Below are 18551 nucleotides of genomic sequence, written 5' to 3' on the forward strand. Positions count from 1 at the left end.
TCATTGAGAACTCACATTGTTTTCTGGATTCTTGGAGATGATAGTCTCATTTGGTCCCTGGGACCAAACCATGGATCCATTAGGTTCCAGTAAATCTCTCCCATTTAATAAATTATTAAATATTCTCTAATCTCTATCTTGCCTCAGTTTTTCCGGCATTACAATTTCAAAATGTTTACAAGTAGAATGAGTGAAAAAAGTTTACCTCTTTGTTTTACAGATGGAAAGTAGGTGTGTATAAGAGAGACAGAGACAGAGAAAGAGACACAGAGAGAGACAGAGACAGAGACAAAGATAGAAAGAGACAGAGAGGGAGGGAGGGAGGGAGGGAAGGAGAGAGAGAAAGTGTCAAATGAGCAAATGCAATCTGAGCTAAGATCTAGGTATCTAGGGATTGTTAGGACACATCTGGGAAAACAGAAAGCCCTTTTTTTTCACACAGGGTTCAGCCACATTAGAAATATGGCACCAGGGTCAGCTAGCTGATGCAGTGGATAGAGCACCAGCCCTGAAGTCAGGAGGACCTAAGTTCAAATCTGGCCTCAGACACTTAACACTTCCTAGGCAAGTCACTTAACCCTAATCGCCTTAGAAAAAAAAAAAGAGAGAGAGAGAGAGAGAGATGGCACCACTCTCTCCTCTCTCCTCAAACTCTAAAATCAGAGTATGTAGAACTGGTTCAGCCCATCATACAGATCACCATAACATGTTAGTATCCCTCTCCCTTCACTCTGTGTATTATATTTCTGTGTCTCTCTGTCTGTCTCTGACTCTTTTCTCTGACTTTTTTTTTAAAGTCAAGGCTCCATCCACCTGCTACATAAGTAATAGCTTACTATGCATATGTTTATTCAGAAGATCATTGTGTGTCTAAACCTTCATGAACCCAAAGGGAGATTACCATTGCAAATATGATAAGTCTATAAAGGTGCCATAACCATAATGATACCATTGCCCCTGCCCTGGCTATCCTTATGGATCTTTAACTCTTCAGAACAAAGCCACAGCAAACTTTTGCACTGGGAATGGTTGATATCTACTTAGGAATCAATGTTTATTTAATCATAGATTCTAACTCTGGGTAATAATAACAACAATAACAACAACAACAACAATGATGACAACATACCACACAGGAGAATTTCAAACTCAACTCCAAAAAATTAAGCTAACAATTAAAATTAATGCTGAGTTTCTCTACTTGGTCTGCATCCCAAAGAAATCATAAAAGAGGGAACAGGACACATATATGCAAAAACATTTGTAGCAGCTCTTTATGTAGTGGCAAGGAACTAGAAATTGAGTGGATGCCCATGAGTTGGGGAATGGCTGAATAAATTACGATATATGAAGGTAATAGAATATTATTGTTCTATAAGAAATGATGAGTAGTCTGATTTCAGAAAAATCTGGAAAGAGATTTACATTAACTGATGCTGGGTGAAGTCAGCAAAACCAAGAGAACATTGTACACAATAACAATAAGATTATGTGATGATCAATTGTGATAGACTTGGCTTTTTTCAACAATGAGGCATCTCAAAGCAGTTCCAATAGACTTGTGGTGGAAGGAGCCATCTGTATGCAGAAAAAAGACTATAGAGACTGAATGTGAATCAAAGAGTAGTATTTTGACCTTTTTTTCATTGTGGTTGTTTGTTTATTTGATTTTCCCTTTATGTTTAGAAGAATTGCACATTTTTAACCCATATTGAATTATTTGCTGTCTAGAGGAGGAGGGAAGAGGGATAGGGAGGGGAAAAAGACAAGGTTTTATAAAGGTGAATGTTAAAAACTATCTTTGCATATTTTTTTAAAAAAATAAAAAAAGCTTTTATGTTGAAAATTATCTTTACATGTGTTTGGAAAAATAAAATTGTATTTAAAAAATAAAACCAATGTTGAACCATAAGATTCCAGAGTTAGAAGGTATCATTTCTTTAGGTATCATTTAGTTTGGCCAACTGCTTCCAGGAAGACTATAACATGAAAATCTTCAAATCTACAAGGGTGTTCTTCTGTTTTTTGTTTCATAGTTTGATCACTTTTATAGTAAAGAAGTTTTTTTTTTAAATAAAAAAATAATAATGATAATACTTAACATTTATATAGTCTTTACTATGTGCCAGAAACTATATTAAATGCTTTACAAATAACAAATTTATTGATTCTCACAAAAGTCCTGTAAGATAGGTGTTATTATTATCTCTAATTTTATTTACAGATAAGGGACTGAGGCAAACAAGGTTAAGTGGCTTATCCAGGATCATATAGCTAGATAGAATATATGGCTGCATTTGAATGCAGTTCTTCTTGACTCTAACCCAATGCTCTATCCACTGAACCACCTACATCCCTCATATTAAGCCCAAATCATCTTTTTTTCAGCAGTTTAAGCTCATATCCATTTTATTTGATGGTAAGATTAAAGCCAGTTAATAGCCTCCTTGCAAGGGTGTTTCATTTATGTGAGGACAATTGGTAAAACAGGAATTTAACTTTTCTTTCTACAGATCAAATAATCCTCTGCACAATCAGACTTGCTATGTGTGAGTAGTTTATAGGATCATGGACTTCGAATTGGAAGGGATCTAAAAAACAGTGAGTTCAGCTCCTAATTTTGTAAATGTGAAAACAGGAACAGAGTGTTATTAGGTCATAAAGCTAGTAACTTTTTGAGGTGGGATTTGAATTCAAGTCTCTCCTGATAACTTTATAATCTTTTATTATATCATATTGCCTCTCAAAACAATTGTTGGCTGTAATGAAATAGAAATACAGACCTCTAAAGTCACTGTTATTGTGGTATTGTGGGAAAGGGCTTGAGTTTGCAGACAGGAGGAGATCTAAGTTCAAATTCTGGCTCTTTCACTTAGCAGTTTTGTAATATTTAGCATTCCACTTTGGGCTTCAGATTCCTCCGTCATTTCTATTTCAATTTCTTCCCATAGAAATGAGAGATGGGCACGAATTTAGATGATTTCAAATGTCCCTTACAATTTTAGTCTTCTCAGGTACCTTTCAATTTGGAAGTTGAGGAGATTTACAGGAAGAAGTGGGCTAATAAGTTATTCTTTCATAGCCATTTTGTTTGCACTCTTCAAAATGAAAACAATTCAGTGACCTACCATTTTTTATCCATAGTTTTAAATCCCCCCCCCCTCTCTCTCTCTCTCTCTCTCTCTCTCTCTGTGTGTGTGTGTGTGTGTGTGTGTGTGTGAGAGAGAGAGACAGAGACAGAGACAGAGATACAGAGAAACAGAGACAGAGAGAGAGACAGAGAGAGACAGAAAGAAAGAGACAGAGAGAGAGAGACAGAGAGAGGGAGAAAGAGAGAGAGAGAGAGAGAGACAGAAAAAGAGAGACAGAGAGACGGAGAGAGAGAGAGAGAGAGAGAGAGAGACAGAGAGAGACAGAGAGAGAAAGAAACAGAGAGAGAGAGAGACAGAGAGAGAGGCAGAGAGAGAGAGAAAGAGAGAGACAGACAGACAGAGACAGAGAGAGAGAGGGAGGAAAGAGAGAGAGAGAGAGACAGACAGAGACAGACAGAGACAGAGAGAGAGGGGGAGGAAAGAGAGAGAGAGAAGCAGAGAGATAGAGAGAGAGAGAGACAGAGAGAGGAGAAAGAGAGAGAGAGAGAGAGAGAGAGAGAGAGAGAGAGAGAGAGAGAGAGAGGCGCAGAGGGAGACACACACACACACACACACACACACACAGAAAGAGAGAGGCGGGGGGGGAGAGAGAGAGAGAGAGAGAGAGAGAGAGAGAGAGAGAGAGAGAGAGAGAGAAGCCTTGATCTTTTGCCCTTTGCTTTGGACAAATTAATTTTCCAGCATGTGACCTCAGGGTGCATGGCTGTATGGGATACCCTGCTATCTGCCATGAAGTTCAATCTCTAAGCCATGGACTTGAAGGAAACTATATTTCTGGCATAACGGAGCCAGGAAGAATAGAATGAGTTTATTTTAACTCTCCATGAACAACAACAGCAGGAGCAAATCCAGGGGCTGGCAGGGAGATGAAGCTAAGTGCCAAACTATCACTATAATTTGCATAATGTGTAATATAAGGTGTTGATTCATCTCCTATAAACAGGGGAGTCTGGCAAGGGGAGGAGGAATTGCAAATCAACCCTTCCCCAACTCTTAAGAAACTGATCACCCAGAGGATTGAGCTTTTCTACCCTGTTAGGCTTACTTCTTTTTTCTATTTAGCCAAATGACTAATAGTGATAGCCCTACTTCTGCTGTGGGTTTGTGATAGTGCCATATGTTGCCTCCTCCCTGCAAAAGAGTGAATGGATATCAGGGAGGCTGTTGATTTGTTCCTGTTTGTAAATGTAGATGCTGTAATGAAACCCTTCTCCACCCTTAAACTAGGTCTTTTTTTTTTTTTGGTAGATTGGATAGTTGGACATTTGTTCATAAAACATTATGCTATTAGAATTGAATAGTTTTTTGTTAATGTGATTGTCAAGTAATTGATTTTCTAATAGGCTATTTACCAGAGCTTGGGTATCCGTCATACAGATTGAGCTTTTAGAAATTGGACATATAGTGGTGTGAATGCATGCAATGGTTTTTGCAAATGAGGAATGAAGTCCCAGTCCTTCTATTTTAAGGAAAGTCCTAACCTTTTAGAAAACTGCAGTGACAAGTGTCTCAAGTAGCAGGCAAAGTTAAAAAGGGGACCACTATCTACATTTGTTTCTGCCACAGTTTCAAAATCTGCATCCATCCTTGGTGTCCAATTATTTCTTGACAGTGGCAATATGCTGTGCGTCTTGAATTCTGCCTGGGATTGTGGGTAGAACTCTGGGTTCTGTTTACTGCTCTGGCTCTGTGTGACCACATGCAAGTAGCTAACAAGGCCTTAATTTCCATATCTATAAAATGCCAGAGTGCTAATATACCACCGAAAACATATTCTGGAGTTATTGATTCCTTTATGTATTGTTGTTATTCAGTTGTTTCACTCCTAACTCTTCATGACCCTATTTTTTAGTTTTCTTGATAAAGATACTGGAGTGGTTTGCCATTTCCTTCTCCAGTTTGTTTTACAGATGAGGAAACTGAGGCAAATAGGATTGAGTGACTTGTTCAGAATCCTACAATTAGTGTCTGAGGCTAGTTTCATCTTAGGAAGATGAATTTTCCTGACTACAGACTTGGTACTCTACCCAGACTGTGCCACCTAGCTTTCCTCCTTTATGTATATTTCATATTAATAATCCACAACCATCAGAGATTAATCTCAGATAGAATGAATCCTATTTCCTAATTTCAGAAAAGCTTCTATTAATGAAGTCTTGAAAACTTGCCTTTTTACTGGCATTCTCTCCCATTTATGTCTCCATAAATTCTTTTTCCTTACTCTATAAAGTTAGTACCACAAGACTCAACTTTTTTTCATATCATCTTTTCTCTTCCAACTCTCTCATTTCAACTGCTTCCCTACTTTTCTTTTCTAATTTTTACCTTCCTAGTGGCTCAATTTTCTTACTCTTTTGTCTTGCCAACAAAACATTTAGTCCAAAATTTCTGGATTTAAAAATTGCACCTGAATATTTTAGAAAACGTTTAGAATACTGAATAAGTGGTTTTCAGTATTGTATGTATTCCAAAAATGCAGATTTGAGGAGACAGTCAATGAATGCACAATTTAAACTATAATTACATAGTAATTACTCAATTTTGCATGTGCACATATAATAATACTCTCTATGGGTTACAGTCGACAGATGCCACAGCAGATGCACTTCAGCTAAAGGAGACTGTCCATTAGCTACATCAGCATTTGGGTTCATTATCTTCAACAGTGTATATTGTGTAGTTCCTAAAAGGTACTACTGAACCACATATGATGAAAGATCCCAAGTCATCACTCAAACAAGAACAGGTGCACACTGATAAATGTATATGTAACATAGGTGGATTAACTTAGGGAAGCCAGTCTTTGGAGCATTTATAAATATCATTTTTCCTTCCTTCCTTCTTTCAGGCTAAATAATTGCATGGAAACTTTAGGAAGGAACTGGTTTCTAGTCATGTGTGAGTGACAACAAAAAGTTTTCTAACTGTCCACTAAGTTGGAAGGACAGATGTCTCAGGGATTGTTAAACCAGAACTAAGTGAGTATAAAAAAAGGGACAATTCACACCTTTTTCACTCTAATTCCCCTTTGTAACTAGAGGCAGGGAGGACTACTTGGGCTGGTCCAAGAATGATGTGGCAGCTCTGACTTCCATTCAGTCATAATATTTGTGAGCACATGGCCTCTTTCATTTCTTTGTGTTTATTCTTTCCTGATCTTAGGCAAATGAATATATTGAGATGGAAGTGTCCAAGAGACCAGGAGGAAATCCAGAAGGCCCATCAGACGTCTCCTCCGTGGTCACAGCTAATGGAGGAAGTAACAATGGCCAGTAGAGTGTCACTGGCTAATGGCAATGGAAGCAGATATAGAAAGATGTGGAAGGAAATTATTTGAGGACATTAGCATCTTAAAGAACATGATACACTGAAATGGAGAAAATTTCTGGCCATGAACTTTAAAGAAGAACAGATATTCCCCAATTGATAAATGGACAAAGGACTATCAATTAGAGAAATGCAAATTAAAACAACTCTGAGGTACTATGGTATCCTCTTTGGCTAAAATGAAAGGAAAAGAAAATGCTAAATTTTGAAGGGGATGTCAAAAAATGGGACACTAATGCATTGTTGGTGGAGTTGTGAAATAGTAAAAAATTGGAAAATAAGTAGATGCCCATGAGCTGGGAAATGACTAAACAAGTTGTGGTATATGAAGATAATGAAACATTATTGTTCTATAAAAATGATGAATAAGCTAATTTTAGAAAGGCTTATTACATGGACTGATATTGAGCAAAACAAGCAGAACTAGGAATACATTGTACACAATAACAACAAAAATGCATGATGATAAATGCATTATGAAAGACTTGGTTCTTCTCAGGGGTTCAGTGATACAAAGCAATTCCAATAGACTTTGGACAGAAAATGCCATCTGCATCCAGAAAAAGAACTAGGGGGATGATTGTAAATCAACACCTGTTATATTCACTTTTTTTTTCTTTTTTTAAATCTCTCCCATGGTTTTTCCCTTTTGTTCTGATTTTTTCTTTTCCAACATGATTCATAGAACAATGTGTATTAAAAAGAATTAAATTATTTAAAAAATTAAATTAGTACAGATCCTCAGAACCCAGCAGATATTCCTAAAGGGAATTTTATGGTACTACACAAAGGGAGAAAGGTACTTCTGGAGCCTGGAGAAGGCCATACATCTTTTCTAGCTATGTGCTCACTACTACTATACTTTATATTTGTGTCCATTTCCCTTCTGCATGAACTCTGAGTATATCTGGCAGAAAATCATACCTCCAAAGTTTTTTGGGGGGAATTGCATATAACAACTATTCTTACTATTTTTCTTCAACAAATCTCTTTTATAAAAGCCAATGTAATCAATTGGTTGATTATTAATGGGTACCACACTAGTCAGGGGTTCAGGAACAACAGTATTAAAATGATAGCTCTTAGAACCCTAACAAAGGATAAAATAAGTTGTCCTTCAGGAGACAAACACAAATTGGGGCATTATCCCAGAAAGAGTGCTCGAAATATGTTCAGAGGTTCCATTTTAAAGGATCCCAAAGAATCCCAATGATCCCCATGGATACAAATGATGTGTACAGACACACCTGTGATTACAAATGATTGATCAACTCACTCATAAACAATTAATAATGAAATTTTAGAACTTGGCAATCTATTCATTTTACAATTGAGGAAGATGAAGTTCAGACATACTGAGTTGGTCAATGTTATATAATTAATAAATAAATGACTTTTATTCCTAAAGTATAAGTGAGCTTTCTAGTAAAAGAGATTAATCTCTAATCTATTCCACTCCTTTTTAGTCTATTCTACTCTTCTCCATTAGATGCCACTCCTTTCTACTCTATTTCAATTTACTCTTTTCTAATCCACTTCTCTCTTCTCTAGTCCTCTCCACTTTCCTCCAACCGACTCCTTTTCTTTTCACTGATCTCCAATACACTTTAGTTTTCTCCACTCCACTCTTATTCTCTCCACTGTCTCCATCTAATCCCCTTCCATCCTCTCCACTCCATTCTACTTTGTTCTCCATTGTACTTCAGCCCTTTCTACTTCTCTTTAATGTAATCCACTCTATTCTCCACTCTATATTCACTCCAATGGGAAGTTACATAAACTGTTGTGCTAGGTGCTGTGGATAAAAAGACCAGATTGCATTCTCCTGTTTTGAATACATCATTCTAAAGAGACAAGTATACTTCATGCTGCCTTCACAACTAGTGAATTCTGTCAAAGATTCCATCAGACTGATGCTTTGATGGAATGAACTGATTGCTCAGTTACTTAGTATAGTCAAAACAATTGATTGTGTACATGGACAAAATTAAAGATTAATATGTGTATGTATGTCTGTTTCTGTGCAATAATCTCACTTTTATAGGATACATTTTAAAATATCCATGGTTTCACATTAATTCTTTAAGATTTATGCAATGGGGAATGTTATCGGTCATATCCCTAGTCTTTTGAGCCAAATCTATATGTCTATACCATTCATCAACAGTTTAATAGTTGGTAAGATACGTTGCCGCACTGGAAAAGAACAGGGATTTAGAGTACCTGGGTTCATATTCTGGCTCTGATACTGCCTATGTAACTTTTCTCTGAATTTCTCTGAAATTGTTTCTTCATGTGTAAATTAAAAATGGCCTTTGAGGTCTCTTTTAATTTATTGGCTATAGTCCTATGATTCTAATATTTATGATTTTATCACTGTGGACAGTCCTTCCACCAAAATAGAAAGAGAAATACTCTATACTTCAAGAGATATTTTATGAATGCTCTGACCAAAAATGATTCATCACTTGATGGCCCACCCTCTAGAAGGTGATCAGCCCTTTGGCATGTAACATCTGTCCTCAGATATCAGATATATTGTCTGTCCCTGGGAATATTTTAGAAGGTTTTTCAAACTGATGTGACTTGCCAAAGCTAATACTCTGCTCTCAAAACCTTTAAGATGTCAGAGCCATTTCCATACTATAATGAGGAATCTTTGGAAGAGGGCTGGTCCATCTTGCAGGTGCTGATACGTCAGACTTTGTTTGGACTTTGCCCCTTCACTTGAAATAGCACTCCTGTAACCATCATTCTGATAATTGGGATCCATTTCTGGGATCCTTTACTGACCAGATCTTTGATATCCATCTGCTATAACTATAGAAATATCCTAGTTTCTATTCAAGATCCAAGTAACAGAAACAAAATAAAGGAGAGCTTGGGTCATGACTATGGTATCCGAGGGCATAGTTAGATTCCTAAGAGGAGTAACACTATTTGTTGGGAAGGCTATTAAATGTCCATTTTACTAATGTGATGTGACCTCTATCCATCATGTTTTTCCCCCCCTGGGCATTTCATTTGGTTGGAGCAAATTTCTCCAGAAGGACTGCATTCATTAACCCGCAAGACAGTTTAACACAAATTGGACATATGCTACTGTTGTCTGGGGGGGTAACCTTTGCTTTTACCAATGATTTGAGAAGCCATTCTATAGTGATTGAGAAAATGGTATCTGTGAGTGGAAAGTAACAACTGCTGAAAAATCTCATGTAGTCACCAACTTCTTATTAGACATTTCTATCTGGATGTGCCAGAAACATCTTAAACGTATCCAAAACTAACTCATCTTTCTCCACAAACTTCCTTTTTCTAGATTTCCCTATTTCTGTTCAAATGAATCATCATTTATGTACTCTACCATGTTTGTGACTTTAGCAAAATCCTTGATTCTTTATTTTCCTTCACATATCTAATATGTGCCAAATTTTGGTTTTACTTTCACAAAATTTCTTTCATGTGATTTTTTTTCTCTGCTTTAATAAGCAACCAACTTAGTTCACTTTTCACTTAGGTTGTAGAAATGGTCTTCTAATCAGTTTCTTACATCAGGTCTCTCTCCATTCTAGTCCATTACTTTACACAGCTACTAAAGTGATTTTTCCTTAATTGCACATCTGACCATATCACTCTCATACTCAATCAACTCAGTTGGCTCCCTATTACCTCCAGGATAAAGTATAAATGCCTTTGTTTGGCATTTAAAGTAGTTTGCAATATGGCTCCAACATATCTTTCCAGCCTTATTGTACATTAATGTCTTTCCCACACTTTAGAATCAGCCAAATTGGCTTATTTCTCACACAGGATTCTTCATTTTTTCCCACACTGGCCATCCGCCATAGCTGGAAAATATTACTCATCATAGAATCCTTTTCTTTCTTCAAGACAATTCAAGCACTCTCCTTCTACATGAAGCCTTTCTTGATTATCTCCCCCAAATATTAGTGCTCTCCTCTTCTCCCTCACCTTCCTCACCCTCACTCCTTTACCCCCATGGTAAAGAAGGAAAAACGCTGAATCCAAAATGAGCTATGCCTGTGTTTAAACTCCATCTCTGATGCTGGTTACCACTGTGTCCATGGGAAAGACACTGCTTTACCTCCCCAGTCTTCAGTTTCCTCATGTGTAAAATGTGGATGACTTCTAGATTCCTCTCAGTTCTAGATCTATGAGTTCTTCCTTTCTTCTCCCTTTTGCCCCTCTATCTCTATTTCTCTGCCTATCAAAATAAAATCAAGATAGTTTTAATGCTTTTTGTGGATGGGTTTACTTATGCTTTTTTTTCTGTTAATAAGCAATAAATAATAATCCCACCCATTGTTAGGAGAAGCTCAGGCACTAATGTGGAATTATAAAATAATTAAAGGGTATTCTGGGTGTGAATTTTAATGTCATTGAAAACTCCATTTTCAATACTGTGCTAATTATAGGGTGAGGCTGAATAAATGGAAGCTATAACAATTAGCATAGCATGGCTCATTACAACCAGTTCTGAGTTAAGTCTCTTTTGGAATACATATAGCTTTAGTATGAATGATGATCTATTATTATTAACAATGTGTATCATTCACAGATATCCTTAGAGATTTTTTGGATATATTAAGATTTAAGAACTTCTATGACTCATCTGATGATTGAATTCTAACACTTTATTTCTCACTGTATCCCCTATAATCTGCTGATCCTGGCCTCCTGGGTGTTCCTCACCAAAAATACTTCATTTCTAAACTCTGGGCATTTTCACTGGCCATTTCCCATCTTTGAAATACTCTCTCTCTCCTCATCTCTGCCTTTAAGTCCCAGCTAAAACCTTTCCCTGGGAAACCTTTCCCTGTCCTTTAATGCTGGTACTTTCCCATTGTTGATCGTCTAGAAGTTATTCTGTATATATCTTGTATGTATTCTGTATATATGTATATATATATATTACATAAATAACACATACAGAGTTTTTCATGTTGCCTTCATGAGCTCCATGAGATCTCATATAGGAGCTGAGTTTTGCCTTTTTTTGGTATCTCTCACTCTTGACACAGCACCTGGAATATAGTAGGTGCTTTATAAAGGTTAGTTAACCGACTGACATAAGAGGCAGTCCTGACTTTCTTATTATGATCTTTCTGATCTCAATAAAAGCTCGTTAAAGCCCTAAAACTGGCTTCAGAATGAATTTGCAATAAAGGCTCCAAGCTATAATAACTATGGATGTCTAAGGATTGTTCGAGGGCTAAAGTCAAGAAAGTAGTAGCTTAGCAGTCAAATCTCCAGAGGGCTGATTCAGTCCTTTTCTCTTTCCAAGTAAGATAAAGTACACATTATGCACTTTGCTTTATGCTGAGGGTGTTATACTTTTTGGACTCTTTCCTCTTCCTACCCACCCTCCTTTTCCTCCAGTTGGATCATAAGTACCCAAACCCATCTGTCATCTCTTAGCATTAACCATTCTATGATATTTCCCATAAAAGTAAGGATGCCTGCTCCCTGCATTTACTATGAGAATTTTTGAAACCAATTTGAGCTCCCCAACACCTGGGTTCAAATTCATCATAAAAAGTCCCACATTGCTCTGGGCAGATCCCTCAATCTCTCTGGCTTCAATTTTATCATCTACAAAATGAAAAGATTGGAATAATTGAACTCTTAAGTTTCCTTCCAAGACTAAATGTGACCTAAAAATGTGATTATGTGTGTCTCATTCAAATATAATCATCTAGGCTGACTATGTATCCTAGATCCTAGCATTTCTGGGAATTTCCTTTGTATTTTGAAAGAGGGGCATCTGGATTTTTGGACAACAGACATGGGCTAGGAAGCGATTTTAGAGGCTTTGGGCATTTTCCCTAGCTGTTCCTCCTGCCTGGAACGTTCTCCCTCCTCTGTTCAGACTTCTGAGCTACCAAATCTCACCTTCTATAGGAAGACTTCTCCAGTGCCTCTTGATTTCAATGCCTTCCCTCTGTTAATTATTTCCTGTTTATGTTGTATATAGTTTGCTTTGTAATTTTTGTCTGCATGTTATCTTCCCTGCTGGTTTGTAAGCTTGCAGGTAGGCACTGTCTTTTCCTTCCATTTGTTTCTGCAGCTTAGTGTATTGTTTGCATATAGTAGGCATTTAATCAATGCTTGATTAATATATAGAAAAAAGTGCTTTGGAATCCTAAAGAAGTAATAGAAGCTATTATTATTGCTTCATAGTTTAAATGCCATGAATTCACAGATCTGAAAGGGAACTTAGAGAATACTGCTTTCTTATTTTATGTATAAGCAAACACTCATGACTCGCAAAAGAATTATTATCCTATTCATGATACCACATACTCCTAGAATGGCTAAAGTCATGTTAATTTGCTTGCTGTCCTTTTGTGTGCACATTCATGCATACATGCATGTGCACAAACACACAGACATCATCTACACATGTGTACACACATGTATCTTCATGCAGAGATATGTATGTTTGCATGTGTCCATATGGAGATATAATGTATTTATGGATGTATGTGTGTATGCATCTAAGTGAATACAAAAATGTGTGTGTATGCATGTAAGATCCAGATTTATGATTTTATTCCTGGTGAGGAAACACCTTCTATTAGTGCAGATCATCATGTTCCATTCCTTATCATCTTAGGAATGTTCTTGGGGACAATGAGAGTGAGTAACTTAAGTTATACTCAATATATAGGTCAGAGACTAAATTTGAAGTCAGTTTTCCTGATGCTGTTCTACTCTATCCATTGCTTCATTCTGCTTCTCAGCTGTGGTATTTAGGAAAGAATTTTCTAAAATCTGTCCCAGTTCACTAAACCCAATTGTCAAATTTTCAGCATGAGCATTTATAATTTGAAAATCAAAAAACCTACAAATCAGAGTCTAATTTATTGTTTTGTGTCTAGACTTAAGAAAGTTAGAAAGAAATGTTAATAATGCAGATTATACTTCAATATGTGACTTGTTTTTTTTTTTTTTAGAGCCAATTCTTAAATAATTACTATCCAACTCTGTATTTAGGGCAAAGGAGAAGTTAACAGGGAAAGGGGGATTATGGAATTTTCAGTCTTCTTTTTATTGGTTTTCTCAGCATTTCTCATATTTGAAAATGGACTTGTTTATTTTTGAAGCTTTCAGTACATAAAACAACATTTTAGACTTAAATAAGAATGATCAAAGTATAGAACAAGGTTATTTCACCAAGGATGGTTCACAAATCAATTAGATGTGGCCCTGTAGAAACCAAATCTAACTAGAAGTCCTTGACAAAGGAGGCTATTTTCCCCCTTTTCTTTTTAACTCCTTAGTATTTCATTCAAAGTAGTGATAAGAGAGGCTACACCTAAAATTAGATAAAAATTTCATGGGCAACTGCCTATATAAATCAAGAAAAAAATCAGAATTCATTGAAATGCCCAATTTTTCCTGTGTTTATTAAGCTGAAAAGACTTTGATTCCAAGGCCCAACATATACCTGCTGGGTCAACTTCCAAAAAGAGAGAGGACATTTTCTCTTCTCCTTTCTCCTTACCCCACCTGCTTTTCTTCAGGAAGGCTGAACTTGAATGGTTTCTGATTCTAAGGAATGAGTCATTTTCACAATGGCAGATCATGCAAATTGACCACTGCAATCTGATCCTACCTTTTTTATGAAGCATGTCATGTTCTTTTTCTTCTCACTTTTTGTATTGTATACAAAATTCAGTTTTCATCTGCCTGAGGTTGAGAGTAACTCTGCAGGGAATTTACAGGAGATCACCAAGAGATGTTGTTCAGTACACAGAAGAATCCTAAGGAGAACAAAATAGAGAGAACTTTGAGAACAAATGAAATTATTAAGATGTGCAAAAGTCAGTACAGAATTCTGCTACTCAAAAAGAAATTACTCAAAGGACATATATGTATGACTATGGATGAAAAAAAAAAGATTGGACAAAAATAACTTAGGATCAGAGAATTAAAAAGGATTGTAGAAGTCATCTAGCTTAAGCTAAACCATTCAACAAATTAATTAATCTTTAAGTTCACGAAAGACATAAACATGGTATTTGTTCATTCATTCATTTATTCACCCATTCACCCATCTATCAATTAATTAATTAGCTTGTTTATTACTTATGGAATATCAAGATAGCCTTGCTTCTCATGGTCAAGCCAACATTTTGCCTGTCATCAGAAAATTCATTCAATAAATGTCTTTTAAGAACTCACTATGCAGGGGATCATATTAGTTTCTATAGTAGATACAGAGATAAATAAAATACAGTCTCTAACATCATAGAGTTTACAGTCTAGTATCCACTAAATTATCATTCTTGGCATGAATTGGTATGGTGCTTAGCTTGGAGTGGAACAAGGAAGTAGTGAGGATATGGAATGGCCCTCAGTTATGAATAAATGGGATCCACTGGAATCCCCTTGCTGTTTCAATCTCAATTCTATTCATTTCAACAAACATTTATGGAGCACCTACTATGTGCCAGAAACAAATTTTGTTGTTGTTTTTGTGGCTTTTCTCTGCATCCCCAACATGTAGCATAATGTCTGGCACATAGTACTTAATAAATGCTTGCTGATTGACAAAACCAAAATACTCTCTGCTCTCCAGGTGCTTATATTCTTTGAGGAATGTTTGTGGGGGGCACTGATGAGCACTAGGGAAGGTAGGAAGGCCTACTATACTTCTTGATGGGGTGAAGTAGCACAATATAGAGTCAAAAATTTGTTCCTTAGCCTTCTCTTAGTCCATCTTGACAAGTAAGCAAAAATAATGGTCAAATTTCATGTTCAAGTAGCATTTTTAGGCTTACAAAGCACAATCTCCACTCTATATGATAGAGACTTTGTGAATTCAGCTTCATTTACTGGCTATATAACTTTAGACAAGCTACTTAGTTCTGTTTGCTTCAATCTCCTTAAATGTAAAATGAGCTAGAGAAGGAAATGGCAAATAACTCCAGTATCTTTGGCAAGAAAACCCTAAATGAGGTCATAAAGAGTCAGACAAGACTGAACAACAGGCTGAAATTTCCTTGAGGGCAAGGACCATTTCCTTTTTGTATTTATATCTCCAGTGCTCGGGCACATAGTCATCACTTAATTAAATACTTTTCATTAAGTAACTTGCCTATACGTATACAACTAGAAAATCTGAGAGCTGGTTCCATGCACCGGTCTCGTGGACTTGAAGTCCATTGCTCCCTTCTTGCTGCCATGCCATACTTCAACTACTAAATTAATCAGTTGTTGTTGCTTTCAGGAATAAAATTTACATGGTCTGTGGACCTCTATGAAGATGCTGAATTATTTTCCTTCATTGGTAAAAGCAAAATTGTTGTTGTTCAGTTGTGTCTGACTTGTCATGACTCCATTTGGGTTTTCTTGGCAAAGACACTGTAGTAGTTTGCTATTTCCTTCTCCAGATCATTTTATAGATGAGGGGAAACTGAGGCAAAGAGGGTTAATTAAGTTGCCTAGGGTGACACAGATAGTAAGGATCTGCCGGCACTAATCACTGTGCTACCTAGTTGTCTCACAAAAACAAGTCCAATGAGTCTCAAAGCAAATTGTCAAACATATTAGTAAGCTCAGTAATTTCATGCCATTAGCTGTAAGTTCTTCTCTGAGGCATACTGTTTCTTTAGCTAGAAGTGCGTGGCTAGTCAATTTTCAGAATGTGCAAGACCTTCACCCCATTCCTCTCCATACTTTCTTCCCAAGGATTAATGTACTTAATAGATAATTTTCTAAATGTCAATGGATGATTCTCTGTAGTGGCAATATTCAAAGAATTAAATAGATTTCACAAGCTGACCTTGCAAATTCAGCCACTGAGGTTTTACTTTATAGCACATAAAAATATGACTTTCTCAGTCTTCTCGAATTTTAGATCCAAGATAAGAATTTTATGACCCTTTTATACTAAACATTTAAAGATCAACATAGAATGAAATAGTCACCAAACCAGGACCAAAAGAACCCTTGGGAAAACAGCTGTGAGAAAACAATGCAGTAAACTCTCTTTCAGTAAGTAGGTTCTTTTTTTAGGGGGACTTAATAATAATAATAGCTGACATTTCTGTTTATTTTTAAAATAAACTAAATCCACCTTCTCTCCCATATCACCTTATATGAATTGAAAAAAATAGAAAAACAAAACCCCTATAACAAATATTTATAGTCAAATGAAACAAATCCTCACAATGACATGTCTAAAACACACAACACCCCACAAACACACATACAGAGTTAATCATTATGTTGAACAATTAAGTCCTTCACAGATGTTTGTCTTTGCTACATATTTTATATATATAATGTATAAAATTTTATATATTATATATAATTATATACTATTTTGTATATATATATATTCTATCACATTCATATACTGTATTTTGTTTAGTCATTCCCACTTGTTGGTTTCTATTTTTTGTTACTACAAATAAGAGCTAATATTTCACAAAATCACTGAATTTTAGATTTGAAAGTGACCTCTTTACTCATCTATTCCAACTTTTATCAGAAAGGAATACTAGCTATAACAAACCTTCAGTCTTCTAATGAAGGGGAACTTACCACCTCTAAGGTAGCCTATTCCTCTTTTGAATAGCTCTAATTGTTTTTATTTAGAAGTAGATAGGTGCTCAGTGGATAGAGCACTGAGCCTGGAGACAGGGAGATCGGAGTTCAAATATGGCCTCATATACTGACTAGCTGTGTGATCCTAGTCAAGTCACTTAACCTTTACCTCAGTTTCCTCATCTATAAAATGAGCTGGAGAAGGAAATGGCAACCCACTCCATTATCCTTACCAAGAAAATACCATGGACACTATTGCACTTACAGGGTCAAGGGTTGGACTTGGTTGAACAACAATTGTTTTTCTTTATATAAAACCTTTTTGCTATTTCCATCCATTGATCTTGCTTCTATTCCCTTGGATCAAATAGCATAATTCCTTTTCCATATGACAAACCTTCAGATGTCCTTATATGGCTCTCATGTTTCCCGCTCCCCCATTCCCTCCTTAGTCTTCTGTTCTACACACTAAACTCTCCTTATTTCTTTATCTGAACCCTGAATGACATAGACTCAAGGCCTTTCATCCTCCTCACTGCCCTCCTCAGCATGCTCTCCAATATACCACTATTCTCCTTACACTGGGGTGCCTAAAATTCAGCACACTGCTCTAGAATCAGTCTGATGAGGGCAGGAACTATGACTTACGTTTAGAAGCCAAAGATCTACATTTTTGGCCTTCCACATCACTCTGCTGAATCAAATTTCATGGACTTCAAGTCCATGCCTTTTTTGAAGTTTTTTTTTGCCTTTTTTGCCTTTTTTGAAGTTTTTTTTTGCCTTTTTTGCCTTTTTTGAAACTTTATGTTTATCTTTTTGCATTTCATCTTATTAGATTCAGTCCAGTGTTCTTCCTAGCCTGTCAAGATCTTTTCAAATCCTGATTTTGTCATCCCGTGTGTTAGTTGTCCTTCTCAGCTTTGTCATCTGAAAATTTGATGGGCATGCTGTCTGTGCCTTTATCTAAGTCACTGAGAAGAATGTTAAGTAGTACAGCACCAAACACAGATTCCTTGAGCTCTCCATTGGAGATTTCGAGTAAGTTGACATTGAAGCTTTAATGATTCCTCTGTCAGGACATTCAGCCATTTCCAAATCCATCTCATTGAATTTTCATTGGATCCACATTTGTTCATTTCTCTCACAGAAAAAGTGGGAAATATTTTATTAAATATTCTACTGCCCTTGTTGTTCAATCATTTCAGTCTTGTCTGACTATGACCCCATTTGAATTTTTTTTTGACAAAGACACTGGAATATGTTGCATTTCCTTTCCTAGTTCACTTTACAAATGAAAACTGAGTCAAACTGGGTTAAATGGTTACATAGATAGTAAGTGTCTGAGGCTAGCTATGAACTCAGAAAGGTGAATCTTATTGACATATTCTGCTAAGAGCTAATAAACTAGGTCTATTACATTCTCCTGATCTACAGGCTTAATAACTGTCAGAAAGGAAGCAGATATAACCAGGATAGGCCTATTCTTGATGATGC

At 36.4% G+C, this 18551-nt stretch overlaps 1 protein-coding gene across 1 annotated transcript in view; it reads right to left on the minus strand.

Annotated features, from left to right (window-relative positions):
* The window catches only part of B3GALT1 (beta-1,3-galactosyltransferase 1), a 595978-nt gene that overhangs the window by 40290 nt on the left and 537137 nt on the right, over positions 1-18551 (minus strand). The window contains exon 6 of the mRNA XM_051986229.1: positions 14119-14266. The gene's annotated coding sequence lies outside the window, so the exon portion shown is untranslated. The remainder of the gene's footprint in view (positions 1-14118; positions 14267-18551) is intronic.

Source organism: Antechinus flavipes, chromosome 3 (assembly GCF_016432865.1).
Source record: "Antechinus flavipes isolate AdamAnt ecotype Samford, QLD, Australia chromosome 3, AdamAnt_v2, whole genome shotgun sequence".
NCBI classification, from domain to species: domain Eukaryota; kingdom Metazoa; phylum Chordata; class Mammalia; order Dasyuromorphia; family Dasyuridae; genus Antechinus; species Antechinus flavipes.